At 50.1% G+C, this 25,136-nt stretch overlaps 4 pseudogenes; all 4 read right to left on the bottom strand.

The window, feature by feature from the left end:
- Positions 1-4,006: 4,006 nt before the first annotated feature.
- LOC130317787 (5S ribosomal RNA) lies at positions 4,007-4,126 on the bottom strand (annotated as a pseudogene).
- Positions 4,127-4,808: 682 nt separating this feature from the next.
- LOC130334260 (5S ribosomal RNA) lies at positions 4,809-4,928 on the bottom strand (annotated as a pseudogene).
- Positions 4,929-5,604: 676 nt separating this feature from the next.
- Positions 5,605-5,724, bottom strand: LOC130332260 (5S ribosomal RNA; annotated as a pseudogene).
- Positions 5,725-16,128: 10,404 nt separating this feature from the next.
- On the bottom strand, positions 16,129-16,248 carry LOC130352067 (5S ribosomal RNA; annotated as a pseudogene).
- Between the last annotated feature and the right edge of the window lie 8,888 nt (positions 16,249-25,136).

Below are 25,136 nucleotides of genomic sequence, written 5' to 3'. Positions count from 1 at the left end.
ATCGGAGCGGAAGGCGGCAACAGATTAAAATGTCAACTGCACCCGGGATTCCCAGCCAGTCTCCCATGCTGGAACTTACCAGGCACTAAGCTGGGTAGCAGTCTGCGATCTGACGAGAGCAGGCGCGTTCAGCTTAGGATGGCCTTTGACAGCTTCGTGTTTTTTATACTGTGCATTTAAGCATCAATAAATCCTTTTCGGAATCGGAACAGAAGGCGGCAACAGAGCAAAATGTCAACTGCACCCGGGATTCCCAGCCAGTCTCCCATGCCGGTACTTACTTGGCCCTAAGCTGGGTAGCAGTCTGCGATCTGACGAGAGCAGGCGCGTTCAGCTTAGGATGGCCGTTGACATCTTTATGCGTTGTATATTGTGGATTTAAGCATCAATAAATATTTTTATTAATCGGAGAGGAAGGCGGCAACAGAGCAAAATGTCAATGGCACCTTGGATTGCCAGCCAGTCTCCCATGCCGGTATCTGCCGGGCAGCAGTCTGCGATCTGAGGAGAGCAGGCACGTTCAGGCTTAGGATGGCCGTTGACAGCTTCACATTTTGTATACTGTGGATTTAAGCATCAATAAATAATTTTCGGAATCGGAGCAGAAACAGAGCAAAATGTCAACTGCACCCGGGATTCCCAGCCAGTCTCCCATGCCGGTACTTAATGGGCCCTAAGCTGCGTAGCAGTCTGCGATCTGACGAGAGCAGGCGCGTTCAGCTTAGGATGGCCGTAGACATCTTCACGCCTTGTATACTGTGGATTTAAGCATCAATAAATATTTTTTTTAATCGGAGAGGAAGGCGGCAACAGAGCAAAATGTCAATAGCACCTTGGATTGCCAGCCAGTCTCCCATGCCCGTACTTGCCGGGCAGCAGTCTGCGATCTGACAAGAACAGGCGCATTCAGCTTAGGATAGCCGTAGACGGCTTCACACCCTGTATACTGTGGATTTAAGCATCAATAAATCCTTTTCGAAATCGGAGCAAAATGTCTACAGAGCTACAGAGCAAAATGTCAACAACACCTGAGATTCCCAGCCAGTCTCCCATGCTGGTACATACCAGGCCCTAAGCTGGGTAGCAGTCTGCGATCTGACGAGAGCAGGCACGTTCAGCTTAGAATGGCCGTTGACAGCTTCTCGGCAATTATACTGTGCATTTAAGCATCAATAAATCCTTTTCCGAATCGGAGCGGAACGGAAGGCGGCAACAGAGCAAAATGTCAACGGCAGCCGGGATTCCCAGCCAGTGTCCCATGCCTGTACTTACCGGGCCCTAAGATCTGTACCAGTCTGCGATCTGACGAGAGCAGGCGCGTTAAGCTTAGGATGGCCGTCGACAGCTTCACACCTTGTATACTGTGGATTTAAGCATCAATAAATATTTTTTTTTAATCGGAGAGGAAGGCGGCAACAGAGCAAAATGACAATAGCACCTTGGATTGCCAGCCAGCCTCCCATGCCCGTACTTGCCGGGCAGCAGTCTGCGATCTGACAAGAACAGGCGCATTCAGCTTAGGATAGCGGTAGACAGCTTCACACCCTGTATATTGTGGATTTAAGCATCAAGAAATCCTTTTCGGAATCGGAGCAAAATGTCTACAGAGCTACAGAGCAAAATGTCAACAACACCTGAGATTCCCAGCCAGTCTCCCATGCTGGTACTTACCAGGCCCTAAGCTCGGTAAAAGTCTGCGATCTGACGAGAGCAGGCGCGTTAAGCTTAGGATGGCCGTCGACAGCTTCACACCTTGTATACTGTGGATTTAAGCATCAATAAATTATTTTCGCAATCGGAGCGGAAGGCAGCAATAGAGCAAAATGTCAACGGCAACCGGGATTCCCAGCCAGTCTCCCATGCCAGTACTTACCGGGCCCTAAGCTGGGTAGCAGTCTGCGATCTGACGAGAGTAGGCGCGTTCAGCTTAGGATGGCCGTTGACATCTTCACGCCTTGTATATTGTGGATTTAAGCATCAATAAATATTTTTATTAATATGAGAGGAAGGCGGACACATAGCAAAATGTCAATAGCACCTTGGATTGCCAGCCAGTCTCCCATGCCGGTATCTCCCGGGCAGCAGTCTGCGATCTGAGGAGAGCAGACCCGTTCAGCTTAGGATGGCCGTTGACAGCTTCACACCCTGTATATTGTGGATTTAAGCATCAATAAATCCTTTTCCGAATCGGAGCGGAAGGCGGCAACAGATTAAAATGTCAACTGCACCCGGGATTCCAGCCAGTCTCCCATGCTGGTACTTACCAGGCCCTAAGCTGGGTAGCAGTCTGCGATCTGACGAGAGCAGGCGCGTTCAGCTTAGGATGGCCGTTGACAGCTTCACACTTTGTATACTGTGGATTTAAGCATCAATAAATAATTTTCGGAATCGGAGCAGAAACAGAGCAAAATGTCAACTGCACCCGGGATTCCCAGCCAGACTCCCATGCTGGTACTTACCAGGCCCGAAGCTGGGTAGCAGTCTGCGATCTGACGAGAACAGGCACATTCAGCTTAGGATGGCCGTAGACATCTTCACACCCTGTATACTGTGGATTTAAGCATCAATAAATCCTTTTCGGAATCGGAGCAGAAGGCGGCAACAGAGCAAAATGTCAACGGCAGCCGGGATTCCCAGCCAGTGTCCCATGCCGGTACTTACTGGGCCCTAAGATCTGTACCAGTCTGCGATCTAACGAGAGCAGGCGCGTTAAGCTTAGGATGGCCGTCGACAGATTCACACCTTGTATACTGTGAATTTAAGCATCAATAAATTCTTTTCGGAATCGGAGCGGAAGGCTGCAATAGAGCAAAATGTCAACGGCAACCGGGATTCCCATCCAGTCTCCCATGCCAGTACTTATCGGGCCCTAAGCTGGGTAGCAGTCTGCGATCTGACAAGAGCAGGCGCGTTCAGCTTAGGATGGCCATTGACAGCTTCAAGATTTTTATACTGTGCATTTAAGCATCAATAAATCCTTTTCGGAATCGGAACGGAAGGCGGCAACAGAGCAAAATGTCAACTGCACTCGGGATTCCCAGCCAGTCTCCCATGCCGTTACTTACTGGGCCCTAAGCTGGGTAGCAGTCTGCGATCTGACGAGAGCAGGCGCGTTCAGCTTAGGATGGCCATTGACAGCTTCATGCTTTTTATACTGTGCATTTAAGCATCAATAAATCCTTTTCGGAATCGGAACGGAAGGCGGCAACAGAGCAAAATGTCAACTGCACCCGGGATTCCCAGCCAGTCTCCCATGCCGGTACTTACTGGGCCCTAAGCTGGGAAGCAGTCTGCGATCTGACGAGAGCAGGCACGTTCAGCTTAGGATGGCCGTTGACATCTTCACGCCTTGTATATTGTGGATTTAAGCATCAATAAATATTTTTATTAATCGGAGAGGAAGGCGGCAACATAGCAAAATGTCAATGGCACCTTGGATTGCCAGCCAGTCTCCCATGCCGGTATCTGCCGGGCAGCAGTCTGCGATCTGAGGAGAGCAGACACGTTGAGCTTAGGATGGCCGTTGACAGCTTCACACCCTGTATATTGTGGATTTAAGCATCAATAAATCCTTTTCCGAATCGGAGCGGAAGGCGGCAACAGATTAAAATGTCAACTGCACCCGGGATTCCAGCCAGTCTCCCATGCTGGTACTTACCAGGCCCTAAGCTGGGTAGCAGTCTGCGATCTGACGAGAGCAGGCGCGTTCAGCTTAGGATGGCCATTGACAGCTTCACACTTTGTATACTGTGGATTTATGCATCAATAAATAATTTTCGGAATCGGAGTAGAAACAGAGCAAAATGTCAACTGCACACGGGATTCCCAGCCAGTCCCCCATGCTGGTACTTACCAGGCCCAAAGCTGGGTAGCAGTTTGCGATCTGACGAGAACAGGCACATTCAGCTTAGGATGGCCGTAGACATCTTCACACCCTGTATACTGTGGATTTAAGCATCAATAAATCCTTTTCGGAATCGGAGCAGAAGGCGGCAACAGAGCAAAATGTCAACGACACCTGGGATTCCCAGTCAGTCTCCCATGCTAGTACTTACCGGGCCCTAAGCTGGGTAGCAGTCTGCGATCTGACGAGAGCAGGCGCGTTCAGCTTAGGATGGCCATTGACAGCTTCTCGCCCTTTATACTGTGCATTTAAGCATCAATAAATCCTTTTCGGAATCGGAACGGAAGGCGGCAACAGAGCAAAATGTCAACGGCAGCCAGGATTCCCAGCCAGTGTCCCATGCCGGTACTTACCGGGCCCCAAGATCTGTACCAGTCTGCGATCTGACGAGAGCAGGCGCGTTCAGCTTAGGATGGCCATTGACAGCTTCATGCTTTTTATACTGTGCATTTAAGCATCAATAAATCCTTTTCGGAATCGGAACGGAAGGCGGCAACAGAGCAAAATGTCAACTGCACCCGGGATTCCCAGCCAGTCTCCCATGCCGGTACTTACTGGGCCCTAAGCTGCGTAGCAGTCTGCGATCTGACGAGAGCAGGCGCGTTCAGCTTAGGATGGCCATTGACATCTTCACGCCTTGTATACTGTGGATTTAAGCATCAATAAATATTTTGTTTAATCGGAGAGGAAGGCGGCAACAGAGCAAAATGTCAATAGCACCTTGGATTGCCAGCCAGTCTCCCATGCCCGTACTTGCCGGGCAGCAGTCTGCGATCTGACAAGAACAGGCGCATTCAGCTTAGGATAGCCGTAGACGGCTTCACACCCTGTATACTGTGGATTTAAGCATCAATAAATCCTTTTCGAAATCGGAGCAAAATGTCTACAGAGCTACAGAGCAAAATGTCAACAACACCTGAGATTCCCAGCCAGTCTCCCATGCTGGTACTTACCGGGCCCTAAGCTGGGTAGCAGTCTGCGATCTGACGAGAGCAGGCGCGTTCAGCTTAGGATGGCCGTTGACAGCTTCACGCCCTTTATACTGTGCATTTAAGCATCAATAAATCCTTTTCCGAATCGGAGCGGAAGGCGGCAACATATTAAAATGTCAACTGCACCCGGGGTTCCCAGCCAGTCTCCCATGCTGGTACTTACCAGGCCCTAAGCTGGGTAGCAGTCTGCGATCTGACGAGAGCAGGCGAATTCAGCTTAGGATGGCCGTTGACAGCTTCACACTTTGTATACTGTGCATTTAAACATCAATAAATCCTTTTCGGAATCGGAACGGAAGGCGGCAACAGAGCAAAATGTCAACGGCAGACGGGATTCCCAGCCAGTGTCCCATGCCGGTACTTACCGGGCCCTAAGATCTGTACCAGTCTGCGATCTGACGAGAGCAGGCGTGTTAAGCTTAGGATGGCCGTCGACAGCTTCACACCTTGTATACTGTGGATTTAAGCATCAATAAATTATTTTCGGAATCGGAGCGGAAGGCAGCAATAGAGCAAAATGTTAACGGCACCCGGGATTCCCAGCCAGTCTCCCATGCCCGTACTTGCCGGGCAGCAGTCTGCGATCTGACAAGAACAGGCACATTCAGCTTAGGATAGCCGTAGACGGCTTCACACCCTGTATACTGTGGATTTAAGCATCAATAAATCCTTTTCGGAATCGGAGCGGAAGGTGGCTACAGAGCAAAATGTCAACAACACCTGGGATTCCCAGCCAGTCTCCCATGCTGGTACTTACCGGGCCCTAAGCTGGGTAGCAGTCTGCGATCTGACGAGAGCAGGTGCGTTCAGCTTAGGATGGCCGTTGACAGCTTCACTCCCTTTATACTGTGCATTTAAGCATCAATAAATCCTTTTCCGAATCGGAGTGGAAAGCGGCGACAGATTAAAATGTCATCTGCACCCGGGATTCCCAGCCAGTCTCCCATGCTGGTACTTACCGGGCCCTAAGCTTGGTAGCAGTCTGCGATCTGATGAGAGCAGGCGCGTTCAGCTGAGGATGGCCGTTGACAGCTTCACACTTTGTATACTGTGCATTTAAGCATCAATAAATCCTTTTCGGAATCGGAACCGGAACCGGAACCGGAACGGAAGGCGGCAACAGAGCAAAATGTCAACGACAGTCGGGATTCCCAGCCAGTGTCCCATGCCGGTACTTACTGGGCCCTAAGATCTGTACCAGTCTGCGATCTGACGAGAGCAGGCGCGTTAAGCTTAGGATGGCCGTCGACAGCTTCACACCTTGTATACTGTGGATTTAAGCATCAATAAATTATTTTCGGAATCGGAGCGGAAGGCAGCAATAGAGCAAGATGCCAACGGCAACCGGGATTCCCAGCCAGTCTCACATGCCAGTATTTACCGGGCCCTAAGCTGGGTAGCAGTCTGCGATCGGACGAGAGCAGGCGCGTTCAGCTTAGGATGCCCATTGACAGCTTCAAGCTTTTTATACTCTGCATTTAAGCATCAATAAATCCTTTTCGGAATCGGAACAGAAGGCGGCAACAGAGCAAAATGTCAACTGCACACGGGATTCCCAGCCAGTCTCCCATGCTGGTACTTACCAGGCCCTAAGCTGGGTAGCAGTCTGCGATCTAACGAGAGCAGGCGCGTTCAGCATAGGATGCGGTTGACATCTTTACGCGTTGTATATTGTGGATTTAAGCATCAATAAATATTTTTATTAATCGGAGAGGAAGGCGGCAACAGAGCAAAATGTCAATGGCACCTTGGATTGCCAGCCAGTCTCCCATGCCGGTATCAGCCGGGCAGCGGTCTGCGATCTGAGGAGAGCAGGCACGTTCAGGCTTAGGATGGCCGTTGACAGCTTCACACCCTGTATATTGTGGATTAAAGCATCAATAAATCATTTTCCGAATCGGAGCGGAAGGCGGCAACAGATTAAAATGTCAACTGCACCCGGGATTCCCAGCCAGTCTCCCATGCTGGTACTTACCAGGCCCTAAGCTGGGTAGCAGTCTGCGTTCTGACGAGAGCAGGCGCATACAGCTTAGGATGGTGGTTGACAGCTTCACACTTTGTATACTGTGGATTTAAGAATCAATAAATAATTTTCGGAATCGGAACAGAAACAGAGCAAAATGTAAACTGCACACGGGATTCCCAGCCAGTCTCCCAAGCTGGTACTTACGAGGCCCGAAGCTGGGTAGCAGTCTGCGATCTGACGAGAACAGGCGCATTCAGCTTAGGATGGCCGTAGACATCTTCACACCCTGTTTACTGTGGATTTAAGCATCAATAAATCCTTTTCGGAATCGGAGCGGAAGGCGGCAACAGAGCAAAATGTCAACGACACTTGGGATTCCCAGCCAGTCTTCCATGCTGGTACTTACCAGGCCCTAAGCTGGGTAGCAGTCTGTGATCTGACGAGAGCAGGCGCATTCAGCTTAGGATGGCTGTTGACAGCTTCTCGCCCTTTATACTGTGCATTTAAGCATCAATAAATCCTTTTCGGAATCGGAACGTAAGGCGGCAACAGAGCAAAATGTCAACGGCAGCCGGGATTCCCAGCCAGTGTCCCATGCTGGTACTTACCGGACCCTAAGATCTGTACCAGTCTGCGATCTGACGAGAGCAGGCGCGTTCAGCTTAGGATGGCCTTTGACAGCTTCGTGTTTTTTATACTGTGCATTTAAGCATCAATAAATCCTTTTCGGAATCGGAACAGAAGGCGGCAACAGAGCAAAATGTCAACTGCACCCGGGATTCCCAGCCAGTCTCCCATGCCGGTACTTTCTAGGCCCTAAGCTGGGTAGCAGTCTGCGATCTGACAAGAGCAGGCGTGTTCAGCTTAGGATGGCCGTTGACATCTTCACGCCTTGTATATTGTGGATTTAAGCATCAATAAATATTTTTATTAATCGGAGAGGAAGGCGGCAACAGAGCAAAATGTCAATGGCACCTTGGATTGCCAGCCAGTCTCCCATGCCGGTATCTGCCGGGCAGCAGTCTGCGATCTGAGGAGAGCAGGCACGTTCAGGCTTAGGATGGCCGTTGACAGCTTCACACTTTGTATACTGTGGATTTAAGCATCAATAAATAATTTTCGGAATCGGAGCAGAAACAGAGCAAAATGTCAACTGCACCCGGGATTCCCAGCCAGTCTCCCATGCTGGTACTTACCGGGCCCTAAGCTGGGTAGCAGTCTGCGATCTGACGAGAGCAGGCGCGTTCAGCTTAGGATGGCCATTGACATCTTCACGCCTTGTATATTGTGGATTTAAGCATCAATAAATATTTTTATTAATCGGAGAGGAAGGCGGCAACAGAGCAAAATGTCAATGGCACCTTGGATTGCCAGCCAGTCTCCCATGCCTGTATCTGCCGGGCAGCAGTCTGCGATCTGAGGAGAGCAGGCACGTTCAGGCTTAGGATGGCCATTGACAGCTTCACACGCTGTATATTGTGGATTTAAGCATCAATAAATCCTTTTCCGAATCGGAGCGGAAGGCGGCAACAGATTAAAATGTTAACTGCACCCGGGATTCCAGCCAGTCTCCCATGCTGGTACTTACCAGGCCCTGAGTTGGGTAGCAGTCTGCGATCTGACGAGAGCAGGCGAGTTCAGCCTAGGATGGCTGTTGACAGCTTCACACTTTGTATACTGTGGATTTAAGCATCAATAAATCCTTTTCGGAATCGGAGCGGAAGGCGGCAACAGATTAAAATGTCAACTGCACCCGGGATTCCCAGCCAGTCTCCCATGCTGGTACTTACCAGGCCCTAAGCTGGGTAGCAGTCTGCGATCTGACGAGAGCAGGCGCGTTCAGCTTAGGATGGCCTTTGACAGCTTCGTGTTTTTTATACTGTGCATTTAAGCATCAATAAATCCTTTTCGGAATCGGAACAGAAGGCGGCAACAGAGCAAAATGTCAACTGCACCCGGGATTCCCAGCCAGTCTCCCATGCCGGTACTTACTAGGCCCTAAGCTGGGTAGCAGTCTGCGATCTGACGAGAGCAGGCGCGCTCAGCTTAGGATGGCCGTTGACATCTTTATGAGTTGTATATTGTGGATTTAAGCATCAATAAATATTTTTATTAATCGGAGAGGAAGGCGGCAACAGAGCAAAATGTCAATGGCACCTTGGATTGCCAGCCAGTCTCCCATGCCGGTATCTGCTGGGCAGCAGTCTGCGATCTGAGGAGAGCAGGCACGTTCAGGCTTAGGATGGCCGTTGACAGCTTCACACTTTGTATACTGTGGATTTAAGCATCAATAAATAATTTTCGGAATCGGAGCAGAAACAGAGCAAAATGTCAACTGCACCCGGGATTCCCAGCCAGTCTCCCATGCCGGTACTTACTGGGCCCTAAGCTGCGTAGCAGTCTGCGATCTGACGAGAGCAGGCGCGTTCAGCTTAGGATGGCCGTTGACATCTTCACGCCTTGTATACTGTGGATTTAAGCATCAATAAATATTTTTTTTAATCGGAGAGGAAGGCGGCAACAGAGCAAAATGTCAATAGCACCTTGGATTGCCAGCCAGTCTCCCATGCCCGTACTTGCCGGGCAGCAGTCTGCGATCTGACAAGAACAGGAGCATTCAGCTTAGGATAGCCGTAGACGGCTTCACACCCTGTATACTGTGGATTTAAGCATCAATAAATCCTTTTCGAAATCGGAGCAAAATGTCTACAGAGCTACATGTCAACAACACCTGAGATTCCCAGCCAGTCTCCCATGCTGATACTTACCAGGCCCTAAGCTGGGTAAAAGTCTGCGATCTGACGAGAGCAGGCGCGTTAAGCTTAGGATGGCCGTCGACAGCTTCACACCTTGTATACTGTGGATTTAAGCATCAATAAATTATTTTTGGAATCGGAGCGGAAGGCAGCAATAGAGCAAAATGTCAACGGCAACCGGGATTCCCAGCCAGTCTCCCATGCCAGTACTTACCGGGCACTAAGCTGGGTAGCAGTCTGCGATCTGACGAGAGCAGGCGCGTTCAGCTTAGGATGGCCTTTGACAGCTTCATGCTTTTTATACTGTGCATTTAAGCATCAATAAATCCTTTTCGGAATCGGAACGGAAGGCGGCAACAGAGCAAAATGTCAACGGCAGCCAGGATTCCCAGCCAGTGTCCCATGCCGGTACTTACCGGGCCCCAAGATCTGTACCAGTCTGCGATCTGACGAGAGCAGGCACGTTCAGCTTAGGATGGCCATTGACAGCTTCATGCTTTTTATACTGTGCATTTAAGCATCAATAAATCCTTTTTGGAATCGGAACGGAAGGCGGCAACTGCACCCGGGATTCCCAGCCAGTCTCCCATGCCGGTACTTACTGGGCCCTAAGCTGCGTAGCAGTCTGCGATCTGACGAGAGCAGGCGCGTTCAGCTTAGGATGGCCGTTGACATCTTCACGCCTTGTATACTGTGGATTTAAGCATCAATAAATATTTTTTTTAATCGGAGAGGAAGGCGGCAACAGAGCAAAATGTCAATAGCACCTTGGATTGCCAGCCAGTCTCCCATGCCCGTACTTGCCGGCCAGCAGTCTGCGATCTGACGAGAGCAGGCGAATTCAGCTTAGGATGGCCGTTGACAGCTTCACACTTTGTATACTGTGCATTTAAACATCAATAAATCCTTTTCGGAATCGGAACGGAAGGCGGCAACAGAGCAAAATGTCAACGGCAGCCGGGATTCCCAGCCAGTGTCCCATGCCGGTACTTACCGGGCCCTAAGATCTGTACCAGTCTGCGATCTGACGAGAGCAGGCGCGTTAAGCTTAGGATGGCCGTCGACAGCTTCACACCTTGTATACTGTGGATTTAAGCATCAATAAATTATTTTTGGAATCAAAGCGGAATGTCTACAGAGCTACAGAGCAAAATGTCAACAACACCTGAGATTCCCAGCCAGTCTCCCATGCCCGTACTTGCCGGGCAGCAGTCTGCGATCTGACAAGAACAGGCGCATTCAGCTTAGGATAGCCGTAGACGGCTTCACACCCTGTATATTGTGGATTTAAGCATCAATAAATCCTTTTCGGAATCGGAGCAAAATGTCTACAGAGCTACAGAGCAAAATGTCAACAACACCTGAGATTCCCAGCCAGTCTCCCATGCTGGTACTTACCAGGCCCTAAGCTGGGTAAAAGTCTGCAATCTGACGAGAGCAGGCGCGTTAAGCTTAGGATGGCCGTCGACAGCTTCACACCTTGTATACTGTGGATTTAAGCATCAATAAATTATTTTCGGAATCGGAGCGGAAGGCAGCAATAGAGCAAAATGTCAACGGCAACCGGGATTCCCAGCCAGTCTCCCATGCCAGTACTTACCGGGCCCTAAGCTGGGTAGCAGTCTGCGATCTTACAAGAGTAGGCGCGTTCAGCTTAGGATGGCCGTTGACATCTTCACGCCTTGTATATTGTGGATTTAAGCATCAATAAATATTTTTATTAATAGGAGAGGAAGGCGGCAACATAGCAAAATGTCAATGGCACCTTGGATTGCCAGCCAGTCTCCCATGCCGGTATCTCCCAGGCAGCAGTCTGCGATCTGAGGAGAGCAGACCCGTTCAGCTTAGGATGGCCGTTGACAGCTTCACACCCTGTATATTGTGGATTTAAGCATCAATAAATCCTTTTCCGAATCGGAGCGGAAGGCGGCAACAGATTAAAATGTCAACTGCACCCGGGATTCCAGCCAGTCTCCCATGCTGGTACTTACCAGGCCCTAAGCTGGGTAGCAGTCTGCGATCTGACGAGAGCAGGCGCGTTCAGCTTAGGATGGCCGTTGACAGCTTCACACTTTGTATACTGTGGATTTAAGCATCAATAAATAATTTTCGGAATCGGAGCAGAAACAGAGCAAAATGTCAACTGCACCCGGGATTCCCAGCCAGACTCCCATGCTGGTACTTACCAGGCCTGAAGCTGGGTAGCAGTCTGCGATCTGACGAGAACAGGCACATTCAGCTTAGGATGGCCGTAGACATCTTCACACCCTGTATACTGTGGATTTAAGCATCAATAAATCCTTTTCGGAATCGGAGCAGAAGGCGGCAACAGAGCAAAATGTCAACGACACCTGGGATTCCCAGTCAGTCTCCCATGCTGGTACTTACCGGGCCCTAAGCTGGGTAGCAGTCTGCAATCCGACGAGAGCAGGCGCGTTCAGCTTAGGATGGCCGTTGACAGCTTCTCGCCCTTTATACTGTGCATTTAAGCATCAAGAAATCCTTTTCGGAATCGGAACGGAAGGCGGCAACAGAGCAAAATGTCAACGGCAGCCAGGATTCCCAGCCAGTGTCCCATGCCGGTACTTACCGGGCCCCAAGATCTGTACCAGTCTGCGATCTGACGAGAGCAGGCGCGTTCAGCTTAGGATGGCCATTGACAGCTTCATGCTTTTTATACTGTGCATTTAAGCATCAATAAATCCTTTTCGGAATCGGAACGGAAGGCGGCAACTGAGCAAAATGTCAACTGCACCCGGGATTCCCAGCCAGTCTCCCATGCCGGTACTTACTGGGCCCTAAGCTGCGTAGCAGTCTGCGATCTGACGAGAGCAGGCGTGTTCAGCTTAGGATGGCCGTTGACATCTTCACGCCTTGTATACTGTGGATTTAAGCATCAATAAATATTTTTTTTAATCGGAGAGGAAGGCGGCAACAGAGCAAAATGTCAATAGCACCTTGGATTGCCAGCCAGTCTCCCATGCCCGTACTTGCCGGCCAGCAGTCTGCGATCTGACGAGAGCAGGCGAATTCAGCTTAGGATGGCCGTTGACAGCTTCACACTTTGTATACTGTGCATTTAAACATCAATAAATCCTTTTCGGAATCGGAACAGAAGGCGGCAACAGAGCAAAATGTCAACGGCAGCCGGGATTCCCAGCCAGTGTCCCATGCCGGTACTTACCGGGCCCTAAGATCTGTACCAGTCTGCGATCTGACGAGAGCAGGCGCGTTAAGCTTAGGATGGCCGTTGACAGCTTCACACCTTGTATACTGTGGATTTAAGCATCAATAAATTATTTTTGGAATCGGAGCGGAAGGCAGCAATAGAGCAAAATGTCAACGGCAACCGGGATTCCCAGCCAGTCTCCCATGCCAGTACTTACCGGGCACTAAGCTGGGTAGCAGTCTGCGATCTGACAAGAGCAGGCGCGTTCAGCTTAGGATGGCCTTTGACAGCTTCATGCTTTTTATACTGTGCATTTAAGCATCAATAAATCCTTTTCGGAATCAGAACGGAAGGCGGCAACAGAGCAAAATGTCAACTGCATCCGGGATTCCCAGCCAGTCTCCCATGCCGGTACTTACTGGGCCCTAAGCTGGGTAGCAGTCTGCGATCTGACGAGAGCAGGCGCGTTCAGCTTAGGATGGCCGTAGACATCTTCACACCTTGTATATTGTGGATTTAAGCATCAATAAATATTTTTATTATTCGGAGAAGAAGGCGGCAACAGAGCAAAACGTCAATGGCACCTTGGATTGCCAGCCAGTCTCCCATGCCGGTAACTGCCGGGCAGCAGTCTGCGATCTGACGAGAGCAGGCACGTTCAGCTTAGGATGGCCGTTGACATCTTTACGCCTTGTATATTGTGGATTTAAGCATCAATAAATATTTTTATTATTCGGAGAAGAAGGCGGCAACAGAGCAAAATGTCAATGGCACCTTGGATTGCCAGCCAGTCTCCCATGCCTGTATCTGCCGGGCAGCAGTCTGCGATCTGAGGAGAGCAGGCACGTTCAGGCTTACGATGGCCGTTGACAGCTTCACACCCTGTAAATTGTGGATTTAAGCATCAATAAATCCTTTTCTGAATCGGAGCGGAAGGCGGCAACAGATTAAAATGTCGACTGCACCCGGGATTCCCAGCCTGTCTCCCATGCTGGTACTTACCAGGCCCGAAGCTGGGTAGCAGTCTGCGATCTGACGAGAACAGGTGCATTCAGCTTAGGATAGCCGTAGACGGCTTCACACCCTGTATACTGTGGATTTAAGCATCAATAAATCATTTTCGGAATCGGAGCGGAAGGCGGCAACAGAGCAAAATGTCAACAACACCTGGGATTCCCAGCCAGTCTCCCATGCTAGTACTTTCCGCGCCCTAAGCTGGGTAGCAGTCTGCGATCTGACGAGAGCAGGCGCGTTCAGCTTAGGATGGCCATTGACAGCTTCACGCCCTTTATATTGTGGATTTAAGCATCAATAAATCCTTTTCCGAATCGGAGCGGAAGGCGTCAACAGATTAAAATGTCAACTGCACCCGGGACTCCCAGCCAGTCTCCCATGCTGGTACTTACAAGGCCCAAAGCTGGGTATCATTCTGCGATCTGACGAGAGCAGGCGCGTTCAGCTTAGGATGGCCGTTGACAGCTTCACACTTTGTATATTGTGCATTTAAGCATCAATAAATCGTTTTCGGAACGGAACGGAACGGAAGGCGGCAACAGAGCAAAATGTCAACGGCAGCCGGGATTCCCAGCCAGTGTCCCATGCCGGTACTTACCGGGCCCTAAGATCTGTACCAGTCTGCGATCTGACGAGAGCAGGCGCGTTAAGCTTAGGATGGCCGTCGACAGCTTCACACCTTGTATACTGTGGATTTAAGCATCAATAAATTATTTTTGGAATCGGAGCGGAAGGCAGCAATAGAGCAAAATGTCAACGGCAACCGGGATTCCCAGCCAGTCTCCCATGCCAGTACTTACCGGGCACTAAGCTGGGTAGCAGTCTGCGATCTGACGAGAGCAGGCGCGTTCAGCTTAGGATGGCCTTTGACAGCTTCATGCTTTTTATACTGTGCATTTAAGCATCAATAAATCCTTTTCGGAATCGGAACGGAAGGCGGCAACAGAGCAAAATGTCAACGGCAGCCAGGATTCCCAGCCAGTACTTACCGGGCCCCAAGATCTGTACCAGTCTGCGATCTGACGAGAGCAGGCACGTTCAGCTTAGGATGGCCATTGACAGCTTCATGCTTTTTATACTGTGCATTTAAGCATCAATAAATCCTTTTCGGAATCGGAACGGAAGGCGGCAACTGCACCCGGGATTCCCAGCCAGTCTCCCATGCCGGTACTTACTGGGCCCTAAGCTGCGTAGCAGTCTGCGATCTGACGAGAGCAGGCGCGTTCAGCTTAGGATGGCCGTTGACATCTTCACGCCTTGTATACTGTGGATTTAAGCATCAATAAATATTTTTTTTAATCGGAGCGGAAGGCGGCAACAGAGCAAAATGTCAATAGCACCTTGGATTGCCAGCCAGTCTCCCATGCCCATACTTGCCGGCCAGCAGTCTGCGATCTGACGAGAGCAGGCGAATTCAGCTTAGGATGGCCGTTGACAGCTTCACACTTTGTATACTGTGCATTTAAACATCAATAAATCCTTTTCGGAATCGGAACGGAAGGCGGCAACAGAGCAAAATGTCAACGGCAGCCGGGATTCCCAGCCAGTGTCCCATGCCGGTACTTACCGGGCCCTAAGATCTGTACCAGTCTGCGATCTGACGAGAGCAGGCGCGTTAAGCTTAGGATGGCCGTCGACAGCTTCACACCTTGTATACTGTGGATTTAAGCATCAATAAATTATTTTTGGAATCGGAGCGGAATGTCTACAGAGCTACAGAGCAAAATGTCAACAACACCTGAGATTCCCAGCCAGTCTCCCATGCCCGTACTTGCCGGGCAGCAGTCTGCGATCTGACAAGAACAGGCGCATTCAGCTTAGGATAGCCGTAGACGGCTTCACACCCTGTATATTGTGGATTTAAGCATCAATAAATCCTTTTCGGAATCGGAGCAAAATGTCTACAGAGCTACAGAGCAAAATGTCAACAACACCTGAGATTCCCAGCCAGTCTCCCATGCTGGTACTTACCAGGCCCTAAGCTGGGTAAAAGTCTGCGATCTGACGAGAGCAGGCGCGTTAAGCTTAGGATGGCCGTCGACAGCTTCACACCTTGTATACTGTGGATTTAAGCATCAATAAATTATTTTCGGAATCGGAGCGGAAGGCAGCAATAGAGCAAAATGTCAACGGCAACCGGGATTCCCAGCCAGTCTCCCATGCCAGTACTTACCGGGCCCTAAGCTGGGTAGCAGTCTGCGATCTGACGAGAGTAGGCGCGTTCAGCTTAGGATGGCCGTTGACATCTTCACGCCTTGTATATTGTGGATTTAAGCATCAATAAATATTTTTTATTAATAGGAGAGGAAGGCGGCAACATAGCAAAATGTCAACGACACCTGGGATTCCCAGTCAGTCTCCCATGCTGGTACTTACCGGGCCCTAAGCTGGGTAGCAGTCTGCAATCTGACGAGAGCAGGCGCGTTCAGCTTAGGATGGCCGTTGACAGCTTCTCGCCCTTTATACTGTGCATTTAAGCATCAAGAAATCCTTTTCGGAATCGGAACGGAAGGCGGCAACAGAGCAAAATGTCAACGGCAGCCAGGATTCCCAGCCAGTGTCCCATGCCGGTACTTACCGGGCCCCAAGATCTGTACCAGTCTGCGATCTGACGAGAGCAGGCGCGTTCAGCTTAGGATGGCCATTGACAGCTTCATGCTTTTTATACTGTGCATTTAAGCATCAATAAATCCTTTTCGGAATCGGAACGGAAGGCGGCAACTGAGCAAAATGTCAACTGCACCCGGGATTCCCAGCCAGTCTCCCATGCCGGTACTTACTGGGCCCTAAGCTGCGTAGCAGTCTGCGATCTGACGAGAGCAGGCGTGTTCAGCTTAGGATGGCCGTTGACATCTTCACGCCTTGTATACTGTGGATTTAAGCATCAATAAATATTTTTTTTAATCGGAGAGGAAGGCGGCAACAGAGCAAAATGTCAATAGCACCTTGGATTGCCAGCCAGTCTCCCATGCCCGTACTTGCCGGCCAGCAGTCTGCGATCTGACGAGAGCAGGCGAATTCAGCTTAGGATGGCCGTTGACAGCTTCACACTTTGTATACTGTGCATTTAAACATCAATAAATCCTTTTCGGAATCGGAACGGAAGGCGGCAACAGAGCAAAATGTCAACGGCAGCCGGGATTCCCAGCCAGTGTCCCATGCCGGTACTTACCGGGCCCTAAGATCTGTACCAGTCTGCGATCTGACGAGAGCAGGCGCGTTAAGCTTAGGATGGCCGTCGACAGCTTCACACCTTGTATACTGTGGATTTAAGCATCAATAAATTATTTTTGGAATCGGAGCGGAAGGCAGCAATAGAGCAAAATGTCAACGGCAACCGGGATTCCCAGCCAGTCTCCCATGCCAGTACTTACCGGGCACTAAGCTGGGTAGCAGTCTGCGATCTGACGAGAGCAGGCGCGTTCAGCTTAGGATGGCCTTTGACAGCTTCATGCTTTTTATACTGTGCATTTAAGCATCAATAAATCCTTTTCGGAATCAGAACGGAAGGCGGCAACAGAGCAAAATGTCAACTGCATCCGGGATTCCCAGCCAGTCTCCCATGCCGGTACTTACTGGGCCCTAAGCTGGGTAGCAGTCTGCGATCTGATGAGAGCAGGCGCGTTCAGCTTAGGATGGCCGTAGACATCTTCACACCTTGTATATTGTGGATTTAAGCATCAATAAATATTTTTATTATTCGGAGAAGAAGGCGGCAACAGAGCAAAATGTCAATGGCACCTTGGATTGCCAGCCAGTCTCCCATGCCGGTAACTGCCGGGCAGCAGTCTGCGATCTGACGAGAGCAGGCACGTTCAGCTTAGGATGGCCGTTGACATCTTTACGCCTTGTATATTGTGGATTTAAGCATCAATAAATATTTTTATTATTCGTAGAAGAAGGCGGCAACAGAGCAAAATGTCAATGGCACCTTGGATTGCCAGCCAGTCTCCCATGCCTGTATCTGCCGGGCAGCAGTCTGCGATCTGAGGAGAGCAGGCACGTTCAGGCTTACGATGGCCGTTGACAGCTTCACACCCTGTAAATTGTGGATTTAAGCATCAATAAATCCTTTTCTGAATCGGAGCGGAAGGCGGCAACAGATTAAAATGTCGACTGCACCCGGGATTCCCAGCCTGTCTCCCATGCTGGTACTTACCAGGCCCGAAGCTGGGTAGCAGTCTGCGATCTGACGAGAACAGGTGCATTCAGCTTAGGATAGCCGTAGACGGCTTCACACCCTGTATACTGTGGATTTAAGCATCAATAAATCATTTTCGGAATCGGAGCGGAAGGCGGCAACAGAGCAAAATGTCAACAACACCTGGGATTCTCAGCCAGTCTCCCATGCTAGTACTTTCCGCGCCCTAAGCTGGGTAGCAGTCTGCGATCTGACGAGAGCAGGCGCGTTCAGCTTAGGATGGCCATTGACAGCTTCACGCCCTTTATATTGTGGATTTAAGCATCAATAAATCCTTTTCCGAATCGGAGCGGAAGGCGTCAACAGATTAAAATGTCAACTGCACCCGGGACTCCCAGCCAGTCTCCCATGCTGGTACTTACAAGGCCCAAAGCTGGGTATCATTCTGCGATCTGACGAGAGCAGGCGCGTTCAGCTTAGGATGGCCGTTGACAGCTTCACACTTTGTATATTGTGCATTTAAGCATCAATAAATCCTTTTCGGAACGGAACGGAAGGCGGCAACAGAGCAAAATGTCAACGGCAGCCGGGATTCCCAGCCAGTGTCCCATGCCGGTACTTACCGGGCCCTAAGATCTGTACCAGTCTGCGATCTGACGAGAGCAGGCGCGTTAAGCTTAGGATGGCCGTCGACAGCTTCACACCTTGTATACTGTGGATTTAAGCATCAATAAATTATTTTTGGAATCGGAGCGGAAGGCAGCAATAGAGCAAAATGTCAACGGCAACCGGGATTCCCAGCCAGTCTCCCATGCCAGTACTTACCGGGCACTAAGCTGGGTAGCAGTCTGCGATCTGACGAGAGCAGGCGCGTTCAGCTTAGGATGGCCTTTGACAGCTTCATGCTTTTTATACTGTGCATTTAAGCATCAATAAATCCTTTTCGGAATCGGAACGGAAGGCGGCAACAGAGCAAAATGTCAACGGCAGCCAGGATTCCCAGCCAGTGTCCCATGCCGGTACTTACCGGGCCCCAAGATCTGTACCAGTCTGCGATCTGACGAGAGCAGGCACGTTCAGCTTAGGATGGCCATTGACAGCTTCATGCTTTTTATACTGTGCATTTAAGCATCAATAAATCCTTTTCGGAATCGGAACGGAAGGCGGCAACTGCACCCGGGATTCCCAGCCAGTCTCCCATGCCGGTACTTACTGGGCCCTAAGCTGCGTAGCAGTCTGCGATCTGACGAGAGCAGGCGCGTTCAGCGTAGGATGGCCGTTGACATCTTCACGCCTTGTATACTGTGGATTTAAGCATCAATAAATATTTTTTTTAATCGGAGCGGAAGGCGGCAACAGAGCAAAATGTCAATAGCACCTTGGATTGCCAGCCAGTCTCCCATGCCCATACTTGCCGGCCAGCAGTCTGCGATCTGACGAGAGCAGGCGAATTCAGCTTAGGATGGCCGTTGACAGCTTCACACTTTGTATACTGTGCATTTAAACATCAATAAATCCTTTTCGGAATCGGAACGGAAGGCGGCAACAGAGCAAAATGTCAACGGCAGCCGGGATTCCCAGCCAGTGTCCCATGCCGGTACTTACCGGGCCCTAAGATCTGTACCAGTCTGCGATCTGACGAGAGCAGGCGCGTTAAGCTTAGGATGGCCGTCGACAGCTTCACACCTTGTATACTGTGGATTTAAGCATCAATAAATTATTTTTGGAATCGGAGCGGAATGTCTACAGAGCTACAGAGCAAAATGTCAACAAAACCTGAGATTCCCAGCCAGTCTCCCATGCCCGTACTTGCCGGGCAGCAGTCTGCGATCTGACAAGAACAGGCGCATTCAGCTTAGGATAGCCGTAGACGGCTTCACACCCTGTATATTGTGGATTTAAGCATCAATAAATCCTTTTCGGAATCGGAGCAAAATGTCTACAGAGCTACAGAGCAAAATGTCAACAACACCTGAGATTCCCAGCCAGTCTCCCATGCTGGTACTTACCAGGCCCTAAGCTGGGTAAAAGTCTGCGATCTGACGAGAGCAGGCGCGTTAAGCTTTGGATGGCCGTCGACAGCTTCACACCTTGTATACTGTGGATTTAAGCATCAATAAATTATTTTCGGAATCGGAGCGGAAGGCAGCAATAGAGCAAAATGTCAACGGCAACCGGGATTCCCAGCCAGTCTCCCATGCCAGTACTTACCGGGCCCTAAGCTGGGTAGCAGTCTGCGATCTGACGAGAGTAGGCGCGTTCAGCTTAGGATGGCCGTTGACATCTTCACGCCTTGTATATTGTGGATTTAAGCATCAATAAATATTTTTTATTAATAGGAGAGGAAGGCGGCAACATAGCAAAATGTCAATAGCACCTTGGATTGCCAGCCAGTCTCCCATGCCGGTATCTCCCGGGCAGCAGTCTGCGATCTGAGGAGAGCAGACCCGTTCAGCTTAGGATGGCCGTTGACAGCTTCACACCCTGTATATTGTGGATTTAAGCATCAATAAATCCTTTTCCGAATCGGAGCGGAAGGCGGCAACAGATTAAAATGTCAACTGCACCGGGATTCCAGCCAGTCTCCCATGCTGGTACTTACCAGGCCCTAAGCTGGGTAGCAGTCTGCGATCTGACGAGAGCAGGCGCGTTCAGCTTAGGATGGCCGTTGACAGCTTCACACTTTGTATACTGTGGATTTAAGCATCAATAAATAATTTTCGGAATCGGAGCAGAAACAGAGCAAAATGTCAACTGCACCCGGGATTCCCAGCCAGACTCCCATGCTGGTACTTACCAGGCCCGAAGCTGGGTAGCAGTCTGCGATCTGACGAGAACAGGCACATTCAGCTTAGGATGGCCGTAGACATCTTCACACCCTGTATACTGTGGATTTAAGCATCAATAAATCCTTTTCGGAATCGGAGCAGAAGGCGGCAACAGAGCAAAATGTCAACGACACCTGGGATTCCCAGTCAGTCTCCCATGCTGGTACTTACCGGGCCCTAAGCTGGGTAGCAGTCTGCAATCTGACAAGAGCAGGCGCGTTCAGCTTAGGATGGCCGTTGACAGCTTCTCGCCCTTTATACTGTGCATTTAAGCATCAAGAAATCCTTTTCGGAATCGGAACGGAAGGCGGCAACAGAGCAAAATGTCAACGGCAGCCAGGATTCCCAGCCAGTGTCCCATGCCGGTACTTACCGGGCCCCAAGATCTGTACCAGTCTGCGATCTGATGAGAGCAGGCGCGTTCAGCTTAGGATGGCCATTGACAGCTTCATGCTTTTTATACTGTGCATTTAAGCATCAATAAATCCTTTTCGGAATCGGAACGGAAGGCGGCAACTGAGCAAAATGTCAACTGCACCCGGGATTCCCAGCCAGTCTCCCATGCCGGTACTTACTGGGCCCTAAGCTGCGTAGCAGTCTGCGATCTGACGAGAGCAGGCGTGTTCAGCTTAGGATGGCCGTTGACATCTTCACGCCTTGTATACTGTGGATTTAAGCATCAATAAATATTTTTTTTAATCGGAGAGGAAGGCGGCAACAGAGCAAAATGTCAATAGCACCTTGGATTGCCAGCCAGTCTCCCATGCCCGTACTTGCCGGCCAGCAGTCTGCGATCTGACGAGAGCAGGCGAATTCAGCTTAGGATGGCCGTTGACAGCTTCACACTTTGTATACTGTGCATTTAAACATCAATAAATCCTTTTCGGAATCGGAACGGAAGGCGGCAACAGAGCAAAATGTCAACGGCAGCCGGGATTCCCAGCCAGTGTCCCATGCCGGTACTTACCGGGCCCTAAGATCTGTACCAGTCTGCGATCTGACGAGAGCAGGCGCGTTAAGCTTAGGATGGCCGTCGACAGCTTCACACCTTGTATACTGTGGATTTAAGCATCAATAAATTATTTTTGGAATCGGAGCGGAAGGCAGCAATAGAGCAAAATGTCAACGGCAACCGGGATTCCCAGCCAGTCTCCCATGCCAGTACTTACCGGGCACTAAGCTGGGTAGCAGTCTGCGATCTGACGAGAGCAGGCGCGTTCAGCTTAGGATGGCCTTTGACAGCTTCATGCTTTTTATACTGTGCATTTAAGCATCAATAAATCCTTTTCGGAATCAGAACGGAAGGCGGCAACAGAGCAAAATGTCAACTGCATCCGGGATTCCCAGCCAGTCTCCCATGCCGTTACTTACTGGGCCCTAAGCTGGGTAGCAGTCTGCGATCTGATGAGAGCAGGCGCGTTCAGCTTAGGATGGCCGTAGACATCTTCACGCCTTGTATATTGTGGATTTAAGCATCAATAAATATTTTTATTATTCGGAGAAGAAGGCGGCAACAGAGCAAAATGTCAATGGCACCTTGGATTGCCAGCCAGTCTCCCATGCCGGTAACTGCCGGGCAGCAGTCTGCGATCTGACGAGAGCAGGCACGTTCAGCTTAGGATGGCCGTTGACATCTTTACGCCTTGTATATTGTGGATTTAAGCATCAATAAATATTTTTATTATTCGGAGAAGAAGGCGGCAACAGAGCAAAATGTCAATGGCACCTTGGATTGCCAGCCAGTCTCCCATGCCTGTATCTGCCGGGCAGCAGTCTGCGATCTGAGGAGAGCAGGCACGTTCAGGCTTACGATGGCCGTTGACAGCTTCACACCCTGTAAATTGTGGATTTAAGCATCAATAAATCCTTTTCTGAATCGGAGCGGAAGGCGGCAACAGATTAAAATGTCGACTGCACCCGGGATTCCCAGCCTGTCTCCCATGCTGGTACTTACCAGGCCCGAAGCTGGGTAGCAGTCTGCGATCTGACGAGAACAGGCGCATTCAGCTTAGGATAGCCGTAGACGGCTTCACACCCTGTATACTGTGGATTTAAGCATCAATAAATCATTTTCGGAATCGGAGCGGAAGGCGGCAACAGAGCAAAATGTCAACAACACCTGGGATTCCCAGCCAGTCTCCCATGCTAGTACTTTCCGCGCCCTAAGCTGGGTAGCAGTCTGCGATCTGACGAGAGCAGGCGCGTTCAGCTTAGGATGGCCATTGACAGCTTCACGCCCTTTATATTGTGGATTTAAGCATCAATAAATCCTTTTCCGAATCGGAGCGGAAGGCTTCAACAGATTAAAATGTCAACTGCACCCGGGACTCCCAGCCAGTCTCCCATGCTGGTACTTACAAGGCCCAAAGCTGGGTATCATTCTGCGATCTGACGAGAGCAGGCACGTTCAGCTTAGGATGGCCGTTGACAGCTTCACACTTTGTATATTGTGCATTTAAGCATCAATAAATCCTTTTCGGAACGGAACGGAAGGCGGCAACAGAGCAAAATGTCAACGGCAGCCGGGATTCCCAGCCAGTGTCCCATGCCGGTACTTACCGGGCCCTAAGATCTGTACCAGTCTGCGATCTGACGAGAGCAGGCGCGTTCAGCTTAGGATGGCCGTTGACAGCTTCACACTTTGTATACTGTGGATTTAAGCATCAATAAATAATTTTCGGAATCGGAGCAGAAACAGAGCAAAATGTCAACTGCACCCGGGATTGCCAGCCAGTCTCCCATGCTGGTACTTACCAGGCCCGAAGCTGGGTAGCAGTCTGCGATCTGACGAGAACAGGCGCATTCAGCTTAGGATGGCCGTAGACATCTTCACACAATGTATACTGTATATGGTGGATTTAAGCATCAATAAATCCTTTTCGGAATCGGAGCGGAAGGCGGCAACAGAGCAAAATGTCAACGACACCTGGGATTCCCAGCCAGTCTCCCATGCTGGTACTTACCGGGCCCTAAGCTGGGTAGCAGTCTGCGATCTGACGAGAGCAGGCGCGTTCAGCTTAGGATGGCGGTCGACAGCTTCACACCTTGTATACTATGGATTTAAGTATCAATAAATTCTTTTCGGAATCGGAGCGGAAGGCAGCAATAGAGCAAAATGTCAACGGCACCAGGGATTTCCAGCCAGTCTCCCATGCCAGTACTTACCGGGCCCTAAGCTGGGTAGCAGTCTGCGATCTGAAGAGAGCAGGCGCGTTCAGCTTAGGATGGCCATTGACAGCTTCATGCTTTTTATACTGTGCATTTAAGCATCAATAAATCCTTTTCGGAATCTGAGAGGAAGGCGGCAACAGAGCAAAATGTCAATAGTACCTTGGATTGCCAGCCAGTCTCCCATGCCCGTACTTGCCGGGCAGCAGTCTGCGATCTGACTAGAACAGGCGCATTCAGCTTAGGATAGCCGTAGACGGCTTCACACCCTGTATACTGTGGATTTAAGCATCAATAAATCCTTTTCCGAATCGGAGCGGAAGGCGGCAACAGATTAAAATGTCAACTGCACCCGGGATTCCCAGCCAGTCTCCCATGCTGGTACTTACCAGGCTTTAAGCTGGGTAGCAGTCTGCGATCTGACGAGAGCAGGCGCGTTCAGCTTAGGATGGCCGTTGACAGCTTCACACTTTGTATACTGTGGATTTAAGCATCAATAAATAATTTTCGGAATCAGAGCAGAAGCAGAGCAAAATGTCAACTGCATCCGGGATTCCCAGCCAGTCTCCCATGCCGTTACTTACTGGGCCCTAAGCTGGGTAGCAGTCTGCGATCTGATGAGAGCAGGCGCATTCAGCTTAGGATGGCCGTAGACATCTTCACGCCTTGTATATTGTGGATTTAAGCATCAATAAATATTTTTATTATTCGGAGAAGAAGGCGGCAACAGAGCAAAATGTCAATGGCACCTTGGATTGCCAGCCAGTCTCCCATGCCGGTAACTGCCGGGCAGCAGTCTGCGATCTGACGAGAGCAGGCACGTTCAGCTTAGGATGGCCGTTGACATCTTTACGCCTTGTATATTGTGGATTTAAGCATCAATAAATATTTTTATTATTCGGAGAAGAAGGCGGCAACAGAGCAAAATGTCAATGGCACCTTGGATTGCCAGCCAGTCTCCCATGCCTGTATCTGCCGGGCAGCAGTCTGCGATCTGAGGAGAGCAGGCACGTTCAGGCTTACGATGGCCGTTGACAGCTTCACACCCTGTAAATTGTGGATTTAAGCATCAATAAATCCTTTTCTGAATCGGAGCGGAAGGCGGCAACAGATTAAAATGTCGACTGCACCCGGGATTCCCAGCCTGTCTCCCATGATGGTACTTACCAGGCCCGAAGCTGGGTAGCAGTCTGCGATC

This window comes from Hyla sarda, chromosome 1 (genome assembly GCF_029499605.1).
Source record: "Hyla sarda isolate aHylSar1 chromosome 1, aHylSar1.hap1, whole genome shotgun sequence".
Lineage (NCBI taxonomy): Eukaryota > Metazoa > Chordata > Amphibia > Anura > Hylidae > Hyla > Hyla sarda.
This window is presented reverse-complemented; position numbering and strand designations above follow the sequence as displayed.